The sequence below is a fragment of the Schistocerca gregaria genome, chromosome 4 (assembly GCF_023897955.1).
Source record: "Schistocerca gregaria isolate iqSchGreg1 chromosome 4, iqSchGreg1.2, whole genome shotgun sequence".
NCBI classification, from domain to species: Eukaryota; Metazoa; Arthropoda; class Insecta; order Orthoptera; family Acrididae; genus Schistocerca; species Schistocerca gregaria.
In genome coordinates, this window is record NC_064923.1 from 635,526,567 (window position 1) to 635,543,871 (window position 17,305).

Consider the following 17,305-nt stretch of genomic DNA (forward strand, 5'->3'; position numbering starts at 1 on the left):
AACGAGGATAATGGAATGTAGTCGAATTAAGTTTGGTGATGCTGAGGGAATTAGATTAGGAAATGAGACACTTATAGTAGTAAACGAGTTTTGCTATTTGGGGAGCAAAATAACTGAATGATGGTCGAAGTAGAGAGGATATAAAATGTACCCTGGCAATGGAAAGGAAAGTGTTTCTGAAGAAGAGAAATTTGTTTACATTGAGTATAGATTTAAGTGTCAGGAAGACGTTTCTGAAAGTATTTGTATGGAGTGTAGCCATGTATGGAAGTGAAACATGGACGAGAAATAGTTTGGATAAGAAGAGAATAGAAGCTTTCGAAATGTGGTGCTACAGAAGAATGCTGAGGATTAGATGGGTATATCACATAACTAATGAGGAGGTATTGAATAGAATTGGGGAGAAGAGAAGTTTGTGGGACAACTTGACTAGAAGAAGGGATCGGTTGGTAGGACATGTTCTGAGGCATCAAAGGATCACCAATTTAGTATTGGAGGGCAGCGTGGAGGGTAAAAATCGTAGTGGGAGACCAAGAGATGAATACACTAAGCAGATTCAGAAGGATGTAGGCTGCAGCAGGTACTGGGAGATGAAGAATCTTGCCACAGGGTAGAGTAGCCCCAAAAGATAATTTTTTAAGATGAAAGTTCACGGAAATATCTGAAATAATCCTCCTTATATGTGGTGGATGCAGTTATTTGTAAGGCAAATGTTGCTGAAAGCAACCTTAGGTTTAAGATTGGACCAATTTAGCTTGCAGTCTATGGACACACCCAGGAACTTAGCTGAGTCGACTTGCTTTATTTGTTGTCTGTTACAATCTAATTCTATATTTATATCCCCCAGTTCTTTATGTGGCATGTGAAACTGTAATATAATGAGGTCTCCCCCCCTGCCTGCCTGAGAGTGTCCATTACAGTTATTAAACCATTTCAGAATGTCATCAAATGCATTGTTCACAGATGTTTCCTGGTTGTTCCCTGTTGCTTTATCAACTAGAAGAGAAGTATTGTCAGTGAATAGGATGAACTTGCTCACTGACGTGGTGCTGTTGGGAGGCCATTTATAAATATAAGAAACAATAAGGGTTCCAATGCAGACCCTTGAGGCACTCCAGTGTTGACTGTGCCCCTCTTGGATAAAGCTGGGATTCCATTATTGTCAGTAGTTATTACCTTCCGTCTCCTATATGTAAGGTAGGTTTACATGCATGTCACCATTATTCCACTTAACACATAGCAGTCTGATTTATTTACCAGAATTTCATGATCGACACAGTCAAAAGCTTTGGATAGGTCAAATAGGATTCCAGTTAGTGCCAATTTTCTGTTAAAAGATTCGAGAATTTGATAGGTAAAAGAGAAAATAGCATTACCAATTGATAGGCCTTGCTGGACCCAAACTGACATTGACTGAGAATGTTATGGCTGTTCAGGTTTGTTACACCAGTTTTTTACCTTTCTTGAAAAGTGGTTTCACACAGGCATATTTTAATCTAAGTGGCACAATACCTTGTTTTAAAGATTCATTAAAAATTTAATTCCTGGGGGCAGTGTGTCAATCTCAAAAGGCGTATTCATAGGTCGGCCATATACCACTTCATAAGGGGAGTATCCTGTGGCCTCATGGACACAGCTGTTATATGCCGACATGACGTATTGTATTGGATGCACCTGTCCCAGTCCGAGTGATTTTTATTGACAGAGTAAGAAAGCATGAACGTAACGGTGCAGTGGACTCACTGTAACCGTCCGTTCGCTTTAGGGTGAAATGGTGTTGTTCTCCACTTTTGGATTCACAACTTCTGTAAATAATGCTGACATAAAATTCGTGCCTTGATCTGTAAGTACAGCTTCAGGACTTCCATATGGCAACACTAGATGGGTGACAAATGTTCGAGCTACAGTTTCTGCTGACATACCTGGTATGGGAACAAGAATTAAGAATCTGGAAAAAATGATCTATTATTGACAACATATATTTGTTATTCTGTGGACTCAAAGGGGAAAAGCTGACAATATCTGCGGCTACTAAGGCCCAGGGACAAGTGGCTTCTGGCACTTGTTGCAAAGGTACCTTAGTTTGAGGTGACAATGACCTCTTAACAAAGGGCAAGCAATTTTGTATATACTTTTGTATGTCTCATCGTCTGCCTTCCCAGAAATAACGGGCAGCTATTCGACAATTGGTGGTGCGCAGACCATTATGACACACTTGCAGCCTATTGTGACATTGTGCTATTATCCTCGGACGTAATTCTTTTGGGATTACTATTCGTTTACCCAGTGGGGTTTTTTGATACAATATCCCATCTTCAACAGAAATTTAAGCAAAGTTTTGTACTTCTGACATTTAACATCTCTTTGCTGTGCTTCCCTCATTTCTTCAATAGAAACATCATTGGTAACAATCACTCTAACTTTCTGGCTTAGCGCATTGGCATTTTGATGCAACTTGCCCTGTTTATGTTTACCTCATATTCAGATTCACTCAATTTTAAAGCTCAATGAGTTAACCTGCTACTAGGACCTTTCAGGCTCAATATCCACTGTAATGCGGCGTGATCTGTAATGACAGTAAACTTCCTCCTGTACAAATAGCATCAAAAGCAGGTTATGGCAAACATGAGTGCTAAAAGTTTCTTCTCAGTTGTACTGTAATTCAATATTTGTTAAGCTGTCAAGATGCATAACCAATTGGTCGCTCTTCTCCATCAATTTCTTGCAACAAAATGGCTCCTGAAGCATAATCTGAGGCATCTACTGACAGCATGAATGGTTTTTCAAAATCTGGGTAGGGGCTCCAGTCAAAGCATGTTGAAAATGTTGCACTGCCGCACCACTTTCCTTGGTCCAAGTGAAACTAACTCCCTTCTTCACTATCTTAGTCAGGGGCTTAGCAATGGTAGCATAATAATTTGCAAGGCCTAAAAACGACTGTAGTTCTTTGATATTTGTTGGTGGTGGAATGTCCTTTACTGCTGTGGTCAAATGGGGATCCAGTTTGACATCTTCCTCACTTATTATATGTCCTAAATATTGTAGCTGCGATTGGGCGAAGGCACTCTTCTCCAGTTTCACACTCAGGTGATCTCCTTTCAGCCGTTCCAATACATCCCTCAGTCTCTCTGCATGTTCCTTTATCATCTTGGAAAACATGTTGTGGGTTTCAGTCCACGCAACAACAAATCTGCAAATCTTTGAAAAGTGGCGGGCGCATTCCTCAAACCAAATGACATTCTTACAAATTCATTTAGTCCCATAGGTACAAGAAAAGCAGTTTTATGGTGATCCTGGGGTGCCACAGGTATTTTATGATATCCAGAGCACAAATGAAGGCTGGTGAAAAATTTATTGTTGCCTAGTCGGTCTAAGGTTTCGTCAATATGCAGTAGGGGGTGTGTGTCCGCCTTCATATCGACACATAGAAATAGGCTTTCTCACCACTTACTGACTTCTTCGGCACGATGACCACGGGAGACACCCAAGAGATTGAGGAGGGCTGAATTATTCCTGCTACAAGCTGCTGCTGAATCGTATCTTCAACTACTGATTGCAAATGCTACGGTATATGATATGGCCTCTGCGCAATCAGTCGAGCTCCACCGGTTGGGATTTCGTGCTGAACCAAATCTATGGCTGGTAGCAAAATCTGTGACTGGTAGAAACTGCCTCTCTTCAAACAACCAAGAAAATTCCTCTAACACTGGCTGTAGCATCTTTTTCTCCTCAATGCTTAAATGACTTAACTTCTCTGTCAACTGATTCCGTAATGGCGATGCTACATAACACACTTTTCTAACCGGAAACTTCTTTCTCCACTGTCCCTTCTCATCTGTACTTCATTGAGTCCCGGCTCCTCCTACTTCTTCCAAAATCTCCTGTCCACTAGCAACAATAGCACCTTTCAGTATTACAACATCTTCCACACCAAAGTTATCTATACTCACCGGTATTGCAAAACCTTTGTTTTCTTTGCGGTTGGCAAATTCTTCTCTTAATATGCACAGATTGACGATCTAATACATCATTCTGGGTGAGCGGGTCCACCAGAATGTCTGTCTTTGGCTGCTTCTGATTTATGACATCTATCCAAAAAGTTTTCCACTTCTGCCTGATGGGTTGGTGCAGTGCTGAAACGATGAACTGCTTCACCAAACTGCACAGTTTGCATTCGATAATTCACTATCCCCTGATAATGGTGCAAGAAGTAATTCCCTAACATGATGTCAAAATTGCATTTCTTTAGTCTCACTATTTCCATCTCCTGACTGTATTTATTATCATCTATAACTAATTTGTTCCTCAGTATGCCACTTACACTAACATGTTCCACCTCTTTATTCTCTCCGGTCTTCACCGGGTGTATTATTCTAGTTGGGGGCGCGGCAGGGTGACAAAGCCTGCTCCCCATTCGTTTTCCTGATTTGACCCCGCGTTGCTGCGGTGACCATGCATCTGGTTAAAAAATAGTGACTTTGTTGGACAATCATTACTGAGATGGCCTATAGTCTGGCAAATAGTGCAGAACGGTGCATGACAGTGCATGGCCGTGTGTTTGGGTCTCCCACAACACTGACAAAACATTTCCTTTGCTGATACCGGTAATAGATGTGGCAGATGCACTGCAGCAGCGCAGAAGTGCAATACATCTTTGTGTATTATTGCCAAATGAACAGCTTCAAACAGAGAGGAGGGGGGAGGCCGCTTTAACTTCTCACCAATTCGGGGGTCAATACACATCAATAGCTTGAGCTTCTTCTTCTGAGTGCAAAATCCTATTCTCACTGGTGTTTTCACTGAGCTTGTAGGTACGACAAGATATGGCTTGTAGTCAATCTGCAAATGCATCAAAATCCTCACTAGGCTTCTGTCTAAGAGTAGATAATTGGTCTCAGTAATATCCAGTACCAATGGTGTCAGAATAATGCGTAGTTAATCTGCGGGCCAAAACTTCAAAGTCTTGCCTATCACGCAATTCGTCCACTGTCTCTTTTGTGCTTCCCCTGTCAACTTCAATCTGGTTACGTTGACCAACAGATCATCCGGACAGGTGCAAGTGCGAACCACATCGTGAGTGTTCTGTATGAACATAACCACATTTTCGTAGGACTTTCCAGAACAGGTGGAAATGAAAGAAGTCACAGGAAAATTACTTACAGTTGCCATGTTAGCTGAGATTGTGGCAGTTGTATTAGTGACAGAATAAGTATTAGCTGTCATGGGTTGTACATTTGTTACAGGTGTGGAGCTAGTCACAGGTACAGAAGTTCATACACTTGCTTCGAGCGTCTGTTTCAAGACGCGGTTTTGCTCGATTAACTCACGATTTTGGATGAACAATTGGTTCATTCTAGTTTTAATAGCTTTGAGCGGGTCTTGCGAGACAGCTGCCTCTTCGGGAGTATCCCGTTCGGTTGATTCGAGTTCCCTTCGCCATGCTTACAAAATCAGGGGGCACTAGTGACCCAAAAGTGAATGTTACAAAGAGAGGGGTCACAAAATAACCTAATCCATCAGTGGATAGCTTGTGATGTTAAAGTTTGAAGTGATCCTGCGACTTATGTGAAGGTTGAGTCAGCGAGACGTGTTAGCGGCGGCAACAGCGTGGTGGAGCGGCCGTTGGCAGGATCATTGGTGGCCAGGTGGCTACTGGACCCTTGGGCGGCAGCAGATACGTTGGCGGCGGGCAATGGTGGTTCGTCTGGAACGCGGCCACAGGCCCCTGGCACGGCGATGGGCGGCGCGAGCAGCGGTGATGGTGTCCGGCTCTTGTGGCTGGGTCCCTCAGATTCAGATGGCCATGTCACTGCAGCGTGCACCCTGTTCATTTCTACTGACACAGCCACAGCCTGTACGGTACAAACGTGGTAGCTGGCTAACACATTCTATAGGAGCGAACTGCTCGGCTCTAGAACTGTATTGAAGTACAAGATACTGTGGAATGGGGCTATTGGCAAAATACATTTGCCGAAAGAGTTTGGATTAGTGACAAAGTTTCTATGGAAATGTATCCTGATTCTGACACCAGTTTGTTCAAGATTGCTGGATGGCCTAGGCAGTGGGTGGAAATAAATCATTTGGACAATTTTTGTATGACAAGGCCATTTATTGGCAGAAATGCATTCAAGTGGGCAACATGAGTCAGGCCTAGGGAGGTGAGGGTGAGCCAGAGCATAGTGGTAGACGATGCATATTCGCATCAAATCTGGACGAAGTTAATGAACAGTGGTGTCTGCCATTCGGACAAATCCGAATGGCTTGGCAGTTACAGAGACAAAGTCCATGGTGCCGCAGCACCGGGAGAGGCAAGTGGTGTTCACAGCTAAAGGGCATGCAGCAGAGAGAGAGTCTCACCGACTGGTGGTGGGGTACATCCAGCATGCCCATGTGGCTTCCTCCGCCCTGATTGGTCAGAAGCGGCGAAACCCACGGGCGGCATGGAAAGTTCCGAATTGTGGGCTGGTCAGGGTCGCCTAGGCGGCATTACCTGATCAGCACATGAGGGAGGTGCATGCTCGAGATTGCCCATCCCGGTGCTGACTTGCTGTTACCAGTCTGTGGACCGAGAAAATTACAGGCAGTCGAAGCTGCTGGCTAATGCTGGACTGTAACGAGAGAATGAAATTAACCTTTTGAAATAAATTAATCATGGAATCCCCTACTGTCTGGCTCAACCTTACAATTGTTCAAGTCAGGTGGACTGATGAACAATCTAGTTTGTCCTTAATCACAGTTTGTAGACTCAAGAGAATCAGTGGTAATGCATCTGCGCACTTTCCCTTTACTGCACATTGAGGCTGCTTTAAAGGGTCCATGAAACCTTTGTACCATGCTATTGCTGGTGGAGTGGTAGCAGGTTGTTCTTAAATGTGCACAGCCACACATATGTAAAATCTCATGAAAAAGCACTGATTCAAAGCGCCTTTCGCAGTCTGTCATTATTACTTTCAGCATATCAAACCTCACAATCCAGCCTGTCACTAAGGCCCATGCTACTGTTTCTGCCATGTCAGCTATTGGAAAAATTTCCAGCCAATGTGTGCCGCTGTAGTCACCATCATTATGCAGTTAATTGACTCAGAGGATGGCAATGATATGGCTATACCAACATGGATATGCATGAAGTAAGCTGTTTGCGTATCAAAGGTTCACACAGGTACTGACACATTTCGAACAATTTTTGGATTGTTGGCACTTTATGAAAGCTTGGGCCCAACAGTGGCAATCCCTTTTCATTCTCAATCACACAACTTTCTTTGCAACAAGTCTGACATAGTCCACATGCTGGGATGCACCATGTTCTGATAATCACCAAAGACTATGTGCCAATATTTCTGTGGTATGAACAGCCTCTGTAAGCTAGGGATGGCGGTTATCACTGAAACACCTGGTTCTTGGTTACATTGGTTTTTACAACACCAGTTTAACCCAGATGTTAAAACCACTCAAAATAATTGGTTTATGAAATAACTGACTTTTGGTTTTTTCCTATTACAGTATAACCTCATTAGTGCGAACTCACATAAGACGAACTCACGGTTAACGTGAAAAAAATATTGGTCCCACCAGGAATACATTAGTTCTTGTGGTATATCTTATTGGTTAACACAAATTTCAGTTAAGGTGAATTACAAACTCTGTTTAAGTTCCTAGCGTAATTAAATTTCACTGTAACACAAACTTCCGACCTCAGAGTATTCTAAAGCATAATTTTTTTTCCGAAATGAATGTAGGAAATGTAGCTACAAAACTAATTATACTTATTTTTTACTTATTTTTTACTCATTTTTAACGTTTTATAGGTCAGTAGCTGCGATTATCACCTCAACAATCAGCGTATGCTGTACATTTTAAGACATTCAATAATGTGTGCAGCAGCATTTAGGAATGTACTCAGTGCCAGATTTGACAGATGTTCTGTTAGTCGTGACCGTATTGAATTGGAATACTGAATAAAAACCACAGTTTACAATTGGGACCGTAGCACGCGAAAATGGCAAAGAGGAAACAGATAGCTCTAAATGTACAGTTAAAGCTTAAGATTCTAGATGAAGTGGACCATGGTACCAAGAAAACAGCAATTGCAGAGCAGTTTGGAATACCTAAATCTACTCTATCTATGATTATTAAGAATCGAGAAAAAATTATTGACGCTGTGGCATCAGGTTCTGGAAACAAATCTAAACAACTTCGTACTACCAAGTATGAAGATATCAAGACATTACTGCTGGAATGGTTCAATCATATACGTGCATCTAACGTACCTTTAACTGGCCCTGTGATTCAGTCAAAAGCAAATAATATTGCTAAAGATATGTGCTTCGAAGACTTCCGTTGTTCTGCTGGTTGGTTGTATTGGTTCCAAAAGAGACATTCAATTTCATCTGTACAAATTTGTGGTGAAGCAAATAAAGTTGATGAAGAAAGTGCGAAGAGCTGGTAGCATGAATTCAACCGAGTGAGGGAAAAGTATGCCTCATGTGATGTGTTTAACAAGGATGAAACTGGATTTTTCTACAATCTTTTTTCCAAATCACACCCTGGGGATAAAAGGTGATAAGTGTCACGGTGGAGCACAAAGCAAACAACGTGTGACTGTTGTACTGTGCTGTAATGCTGATGGCAGTGAGAAGTTTTGTCCCTGGGTTATCAGTAAATCCAAGAAACCATGTTGTTTTAAAAACATAAATACGGACTCTTTACCTTGCATTTACTTTCACCACAAGAAAACTTGGATAGATGGCACACCATTTTGCAAATGGCTTCTTCGTTTCAACAGTCAGATGGTTGCTGAAAATAGACATGTTTTTCTTACATTGGACAAATGTACTGCCCATAACGTTCATAATCTGAACCTATCCAACAAAAAGGTTCAGTTTTTTCCAACCAACGCCACAAGCTGCCTTCAGCCTCTGGACCAAGGCGTAATCTCTCTCATAAAGAGAGCTTATCATAAGCGACTTGTAAGAGGTGCAATTTGTGCTGCTGAAAACAATAGTGCAACCCCAAATTGGAATCTGCTGACGCAATTAAAGCCATTGCAGCAGCCTGGAACTCATCACTACCTCAATTAGGGATGTGCTTTAACAGAGCTTGGAGACATAGCAACACTGAAGATGTCCACAAGTTAGAAGATGCCACTTCACCTGATGAATGGACAGTTATGCAGGACATTGCGAACCCTGGGATTAGTTTCGAAGAATTCATTAGTGTAGACGACAATGTTGCCATATGTGCTTCTGTGGAATCGGATGTGCCAAAATCTGCGAACGAGGTGCAAGAAGGGCCATCAGAAGAAAGTGAAGAGGAAGAGAATACAGATACAATTCCACCTACCTGTCAGGAGATGTTTACAGCCTTGGACTGTTTAGAACGGTTCGCTTCAACATCCGACGTCACTGCTGGGTTTATGGATGATATCATTACAATTGGTTGTGAATTTACAAAAAAATTATTGTTCCCATGAATGTCAGCGAACCATGACCAAATTTTTTCTAAGAAATTAATGTACATAATTTCTGAGTACTTGTAATTTTACAATCACTTTATAGTGTTATAAGTCTACAATAACGTGATTGATAGTGTAGTGTATTACACATTAGTGTACTGCTGTACATGTATACTTATTAAAATCTGTGTTATTCACTTAACACGATTTTTTTAACACGAACTCCTGATTTTTTGGTCCCTTTGTATTCGTGTTACTGTATTTCCTGCAGTAAACACAAAAGTTGAACCATGATAGTAAAATTTTGATTCCCTTAGTTTCAAGATACATAGAATCAAAATATTAAATTAAATAGGCAAATAAAAGTCTCTCCACCATTCACTGCTTTTTTTTTGAAAAGTGATAAATGGTTGACTATTTAAAAAAAAGCCGGTATTCTCCTACTGATTCTAATTTTTTAATCTCTGCTCAAAAATCATGTAATTGGGAATCCTACCACTATTTGAACATTCAAATAGTCAGTGGTAAAGGGTGAAAACTGAGGATGAAGATCACTATTTTTCATGTTAATTTGTCCATTTTCAACTGCAAGTTATGTAACAAAAATGTCAGGAAAGGTATCCAGTGCAAATATTGTAAATGGTGGTTTCAAAAAATTGTTGCAAGATAAACATAAAATTAATAACTGTGGACTACTCGTGGTTGCATGTGTGTGTAATAGAAATATATGAAAAGAAGTATATAAACATTATCAGAGACAAGGATTCAATAATTGAAATGTTGCAAAGTGATATTGAAGCACTAAAAATAAAGTGTGCTGCTTCAGAACACAAATGCACAATCTTGGGGAGCAGCAATAATTTAAAAGTGAATGAAAACAAATGTACTGTAACTATTGAATCACATGCACCCAAGAAATGTGCTACACCTGAAAAAATAGAATACGACAATTCAGGTAAAAATAGTGTAAGAATATCAGATGAGCACCAGTGTTCCATAAATATTCAAAACCTGAACCAAAAAAAAGCTTATATCTGACGATGAAGAAGACAGCTGTACAGTGTTAAAAATCACAAAAACAAACACGAAATCTCCAAAGAACAATTTGTCAGCCATGCAAAAACAAATGCATTATGGATTAAAATTAAAAAAAAAAAAAAAATCAGAGGCAGCCATGCACACAATGTTTCAAACTTTGTATCAAACTCTGCTAAGGAGAACATGAGTGTGTCAGCTGTTGTTAAGCCTGGAGCGAAATTTGGAAATGTAACCAGCAATATAAAAAAAGAATGTGCCATTTCCACTAAAAGTGGGATCAAATGACATTTACTGCAACGAGGCCAGTGCATTTATAAGAAATCTGATCGTTATCATGCAGTTGCTATCGACTACAAATGTGATAGCAGTGAATTTACCTCTGAGATTTGATCTGGTAGACTGGTCTTGTGTAAATAGTGAAATTCGATGAACAAATAAAAAATTACAACATTTCTGCTCCATGCAGTTGCTATCGACTACAAATGTGATAGTAGCGAATTTACCTCTGAGATTTGATCTAGTGGACTGGTCTTGTGTAAATAGTGAAATTCGACGAACAAATAAAAAATTACAACATTTCTGCTCCAAGTTTAAAAAAGAAAGACTTCTTGACATCTGCAGCTACAAAAACACTAGTTTCACAACACATGGTCAACATTTAAACCTACCTGATAAGAAGAGACTTGAAACAGACATAAACAAAATTGTTGACATAATAATTTGTGAAAACAGCTGTGGAAACAGACAGGCTATCGCCCTAAATCCCAACACGCAGGGAAGCCAGTGGAAAGGGCCAACTACAACTGGATTTGGCCCAATATAAACAATCCTGAACAAGAGGACAAAATACAAAGTGACAAACTAAAAGTACCATTAAGGCTCATGCACTTAAATATACAATATCTTAGAAATAAACTCAATGTTTTGCAGACTTTTGTAAATGATCATTCGCCTCATGTAGTTGTGTTAACCGAGCACAGACTGAAATCTGAGGAAATTATTTACTTTAAACTAGATGGATATTTCCTAGGAAACAGTGACTGTAGACAGCATCATAAAGGTGGAGGTGTAGCAGTATTTGTTAGAGAGCAGCTCAAAGTAAATAAGTTAAACCATCTAGATCAGTATAATAATGAAGGCTTCATGGATGTGACAGACGTTGAACTCCATATCAAAGGTTGCGGAAAGGGTGCGGTGAAACATAAAATTATTGGGATTTATTGTCCACCAAAATCAGAGGTAGGGCATTTCACAGATATTTTTAGTATAATAGTGGGACACTGTGACCCGAACGAGGTAACAATACTTGGTGACTTGAATATAGAGGCAACATCTTGCAATAACCGTAACAGCAGGCTAATAGATACCCTTAACTCGTATAATCGTATGAATGCAGTAAACTCAGATACAAGAGTAACTCAGTCTACTTCTAGTAGAATAGACTACATAAGACTAAGTATAGAGGTAAAATATAGCATTAGATGCTGGAATGTGGACTTCCACTACTCAGACCACAAATGTCAATTTGTAGACTATGAACACACAAGCATCTAAGAAAGGACTCAAGTTGTAGAACGTAAAAGAATGCTTAAAGAGAAAAACATTATTAATGCTTTTAAAAGTAAACTAGCATCTGAGGAATGGCAACTAGTTCATCAGCAAAAAGGGTCCAAATACAAATGGGCCAAATTTTACAATGTTATTTTACAATATCTTAATTTTTGCTGCCCAGTTAAAGAAATTAAGAAAGTAGTGACTCACAACCAAAATGTAAAAAACACCAGACTGACTCTTCCAGCTTACATGATTAAACTTAGGCAAAATATTGAGGATATAAATGTGCTACATAAGTAAACTAAATTGCAAATGTTACTTATAATCCATCTTGATTGCAAAAATTTTTTTATTCACATGACCGGTTTTGGTTCCTCTAGAACCATCTTCAGATCTGAAATGACAATGATACTAATTTACTATTTCACAAATGCAAGCCTATTTCATCCTACCCAATCAACATCAAATTCACCAGAACGTACCTGCAATTTTGGTTACAGGAATAACCCGTCCACACTCAGCAACCTTCACATGCTGCATCACATTAAATTGGTTGGCAGAATGCACATCATTCATATGAATTATAAAACTCTTACCAACATGTGGCATCTGGTACATTTGTTACATTACATATGCACATACTGTATTAAATAGATTTTTCTAATTTGCTTTTATCTATAAAAATACTTAGTTAAGATCTACAGTTGTCAAGGTTAAAATCTGCACTTGTCAAAATTAAAATACACAATAAAATTATCGTTTTTGTGTGATCGAAAAAAAAGGGCAATTTCTATATCCATGGCACTGGTGTAGACTTGTTTTCCTCCATGATCTGCTTTCGCGATACAAATGGGTATATTTTACTTCGATGGTATACAGGCTACTACGATTTTTACTAAACCAACAGTAAGTAGAAAAAGAAGTATTTTAAAACAAGTGGACATAGCAAATGGATATATGAGTAAGGAGGTGATGAATATTTATAGTAAGATAAAGAAGAGGCAAATGAAACAATTAGAAGGAAGTCAAGTCGCAGTTAAGAGGAACAGCAAGAAAAAATACGTGGCTCTCACTTACAGTGGAAGAATTACATATAAGATTGAAAGATGCTTTCGTAAATCCAACGTTAAAATAGGATTCCGAACAAATAACACGCTAAAATTGAAGCTCCTTCACAAAATATGTAATAGTAGGAACAAATTTCAGGATTCAGGTTTATATAAGAACAAATGTTATGACTCCAGTAAACAATACATAGGGCAGACTGATAGGAACTCTGAAACTAGATTCTGGGAGCACACCTACTCTCAAAACAAAACAGCATTTGGGACACATTTGGCTGCCTTAAAGCACTCAGTCACAAACATAACAAAACTTAGAAGTCCTACATAGAGCTCATAAGGGACGGTTTCTTAACATTTTAAAAGAAGTTGAAATATACACCAACAAAAAGAAAGACCCGGGCTTAATCCTCAACGAGAAAAAGCAAGTTCAATCATATTGTCTAATTTAGTATTTACGATGATTTACTGAAATGATCACTGTTGCATATAGAAGGCCAAACCGAAGGATGGGAGATGGTGCATGGTGAAACAGTTGGAAGATGCGTGCAGCGCCTAGTGTCATTGACGAGGCCCTCCTGCATGGTCCTCTTACTCATGGCGATGGACATCAGATGACTGAACGGCTCGTGGGTCAACACCGAAATAGCGGGAACCACAAAAGCAGACCATAGAGGAAAACAAGTCTACACCTGTGCCATCGATATAAAAACAAAGAGAGAGAGAAACAATAGATCAAACACATGGATTAAGTTATCATTTCATTGTCTTGGAGGTTGACAGCTGTGATCACTATATATTGTACAAGTGTAAAGAGAATATAATGTAAAAGCAGGAAGAATGTGTGCTATACAGGTAGATTCATATTTGTATAACAGTAATATTTACACAGTAGATCATTAAGGTTCTTAGGAGCTACTAACATTTGTATTAGGGGGACTGCAAAGTAATGTTATAAACAGGCAAATTGTTAACAACTTTTTATTTTGCATCAATGATGTAATCACACTCATCACCAACAATCTTCTGCCATCTAGTGTGCAAATTTTCAATGTCAGATCCAGTGATCAACCAATCAAAAAACTTTCTGTATTGTGCCATGGAAGCGATAAGTTACTTGTGGTGAATTGGTTAGGTTTGTCTTTGCCAAACTGTTGCAAATTTTCTGGGAAGAGCAACCACAGTTGGTTAAGAATATTTGACAGTTCCTTGATTGTTTGACATGAAATTGCTTCCACACTTGTGCCCTTAACATGTCATTGTCTTAAGTTATTGGTCCTCGTGAGTGATACAAGTCAGAGGGATCAAAATTACTGGATTTGAACTTAGAAAACCACTTTTGGCATCTACAAATATCTAAAGCACTTGAATAAGTAAGACAAATGTAGCAACTGTTGGGTTATACCCTTATGAAACTCAAAAAGCATATGATGCCAGATATGTACCACTTCTGGTATTTGGCTGGCCATCTCACCATAAATTGTAGGAAAAAAGGATTTAATTATTTACAGGTAAACAAGCCTTTTTACAGGTAACAAGCCTTTTACAGGTAAGCTAGCCTTAAAACATCTTTCACATAATTTTGAAGTATACACTGAGATGCTAGCTGAAAAATGACAAATGCATATCGGCATGCATAGAAACAACATTACTTTCTGGCTCCCCTCATATAATACATCAGATAGGTACAGACACAAATATTTAGTGTACTTCCTGAAAGAATTTGTGCAGGCTACAGAAGTAGTGATGAGTCAAATATGCCTTAGCAGCTGACTTGAACTTTGACAGGCCACTTACTGATTTCTGGGGAAAGCTTAATATAAATAGCTTTCCCATAATACAGGGTTCCTTTTTAATATAGGCTGGTGTTCACTGGATCTATAAGAAAGTTTTCTTTTTGCCTAATGTTATGGGAGTGAATATTTACATATTTTTGGAAGAGAATGGCATTTTCCACTGCCATTTTTTTTTTTTTTTTTTTTTTTTTTTTTTTTTTTTTTTTTTTTTTTTTTTTTTTTTTGTAGAGCAGTTATCTCATACACATAGATACATGGAAGTGAGAGGATCTCCAGCTTTTTAATAGTGGCTTTGTTCCGGTTTACATCTTTCATTGTTCTTATACTCCTTTTTTGTAGCCTAAAGAGATTTTGGCTGAGAGAAGAGGTGCCCAAGAAAATAATTCCATATTTCAGTTGTGCATATATATTGACAAGGTACACAGTTTTCAAACACTCTTTTGTTGTGGCATCCTTCTAATATTCTCATCAAGTATCAATCTGTGCTAAATTTTTTGTAGAGGTTTTCAATATATTTAGTCCATGTAAGATAATTTTGGAGCCATATGCACAAGTTGTCTGTGTCGTATACACTCTGAAGGCCCTTATCAGATATAGATCTGAACAGTTCACTATCTCTTTTTCATGTTATAGAAATCTAATGCCACTTGTCTTACTTGCATTTATTACCAAATTGTGACTGATCCAGTTTTCAGTATTGTTCAGCATCTCTGTTGTAGACTTCTGAAGCATTTACCACGAACTAGCACACTAGTATCGGCAGCAAACTGAATCGTGTTCTCACAGAATTTGTTCAGCTCACTCACATACAATAGAAATAGAAGAGGTTCAAGTACTGAGCCCTGTTGCACCCCATATTTCACGACCATAGTATGAATAATGTTGAGTTAATTTGTTGAAATGTATGTTGCATTTCATCCGTTTGCTTTCATCTGTTTAGGTATGGTTCTATTCAGTTGTTTGATGTTTCTCTGATTCCTATGTTGCTTAAGCAATAATTTAGTGTGATCTATAATATCAAAAGCTTTAGAGAGATCTAGACCTACTCCAATGACATTTTCACCATATCTAGTTTTCAAAGTAATTCAGTTAAAAGTCAAAAAATTGTTGTATCAGTTGATTGGCCCTTGCAGCAACCATGTTGTACTGTAGATAGTACATTGTGCTTTTTCAGGAAATCTGCTACTCATGGTTGGAAATTTTTTTTATAGTTTTTGAGAATACAGGTAGTAGAACAATGGGTCTGAAGTTAGCCACTTTGTCCTTTTTACCTTTTTTCAATAGCGTTTTAAGCTTGACGCTTTTTAGGCTCGATGGGAAAAAGTTCCAGTTTGAAAAGAACAGTTACAAAGTTGAGCTAATGGTTCAACAATGAGATTGCCACATTTTTTAAAAAATATGACTGTGTGGGTTACCACTATTCCAGTGGAGTGTTTCATTTTAATGTTCTGATAACTGACAGGACTTCTTTCTGGTTTGTTGAAAAGATAAATACTGAAGTAGGATTAATGTTGGAGTTTTCAAATGATGCCAGAGAATTTTTGATGAAAAATTTGATTTCAGTGACTAACTATTCACTCATATTGCTGAAATGAGTATTAAACACTTTCGCTATTTCTTCAGGATCAGTAATTGCTTTGCCATTATAGTTCATTTTAATACTGGAATTCTGGGGAGAATTATTATCAGTTTGCTGTTTCACTGTATTCCACAAAGCTTTCATTACATTATTTGATTTATATATATATATATATATATATATATATATATATATATATATAATCAGTTATTGATAATATAATATAATTGGATAGATAAAAAGTCTACTTACCAAGTGGCAGCAGGGGAAAACACACACAAAAGCATTTAACTATTACAAGCTTTCAGAGCCAGTTCCTCATTCTGGCAGAAGAGTTGAAGGGGAAGGAAGAGAGGTGAAGGAAAAAGACTGGAGAGGTTTAGGAGAAGAGGTACAGTTCAGAAAAGTCATCCAGAACTCCGGGTCAAGAGAGAGACTTCCCGGACGGGATGATTGTTGGGAACTGCACTGGGTGATATTTGAAAACCTGAGAGCGTAAAGGTGGAAGACAGGGTAATAGGCAAGGCAGAGACTACTACTAAAACATCATGCATGAGATAATAAGAGTCAAAAGCTAAGTGCATTGTATATAACAGAGGTGGAGGGCGGATGGCAAAAAACAGATGAGTCAGAAAATTAAAGCTGTAGGAAACTGTAATGGAGTGAAGAAAGGAGTAGGGTGTGAATAAATGCTGACATTGAAGGAATTAAAGTAAATTAAGGTCAGGTGAGTGGCAAGAACCAAGGACATGTTGTAGTGCTAGTTCCCACATGTGGAGTTCAGAGAAACTGGTGTCTGATGGAAGAATCCAGATGGCGCATGTGG

At 38.8% G+C, this 17,305-nt stretch overlaps 1 long non-coding RNA gene across 1 annotated transcript in view; it reads left to right on the top strand.

The window, feature by feature from the left end:
• The first annotated feature begins 975 nt into the window (after positions 1–975).
• Positions 976–17,305, top strand: part of LOC126267258 (uncharacterized) — a 30,110-nt gene continuing 13,780 nt past the window's right edge. The window contains exon 1 of the long non-coding RNA XR_007548972.1: positions 976–1,197. This is a non-coding gene — a long non-coding RNA (uncharacterized LOC126267258). The remainder of the gene's footprint in view (positions 1,198–17,305) is intronic.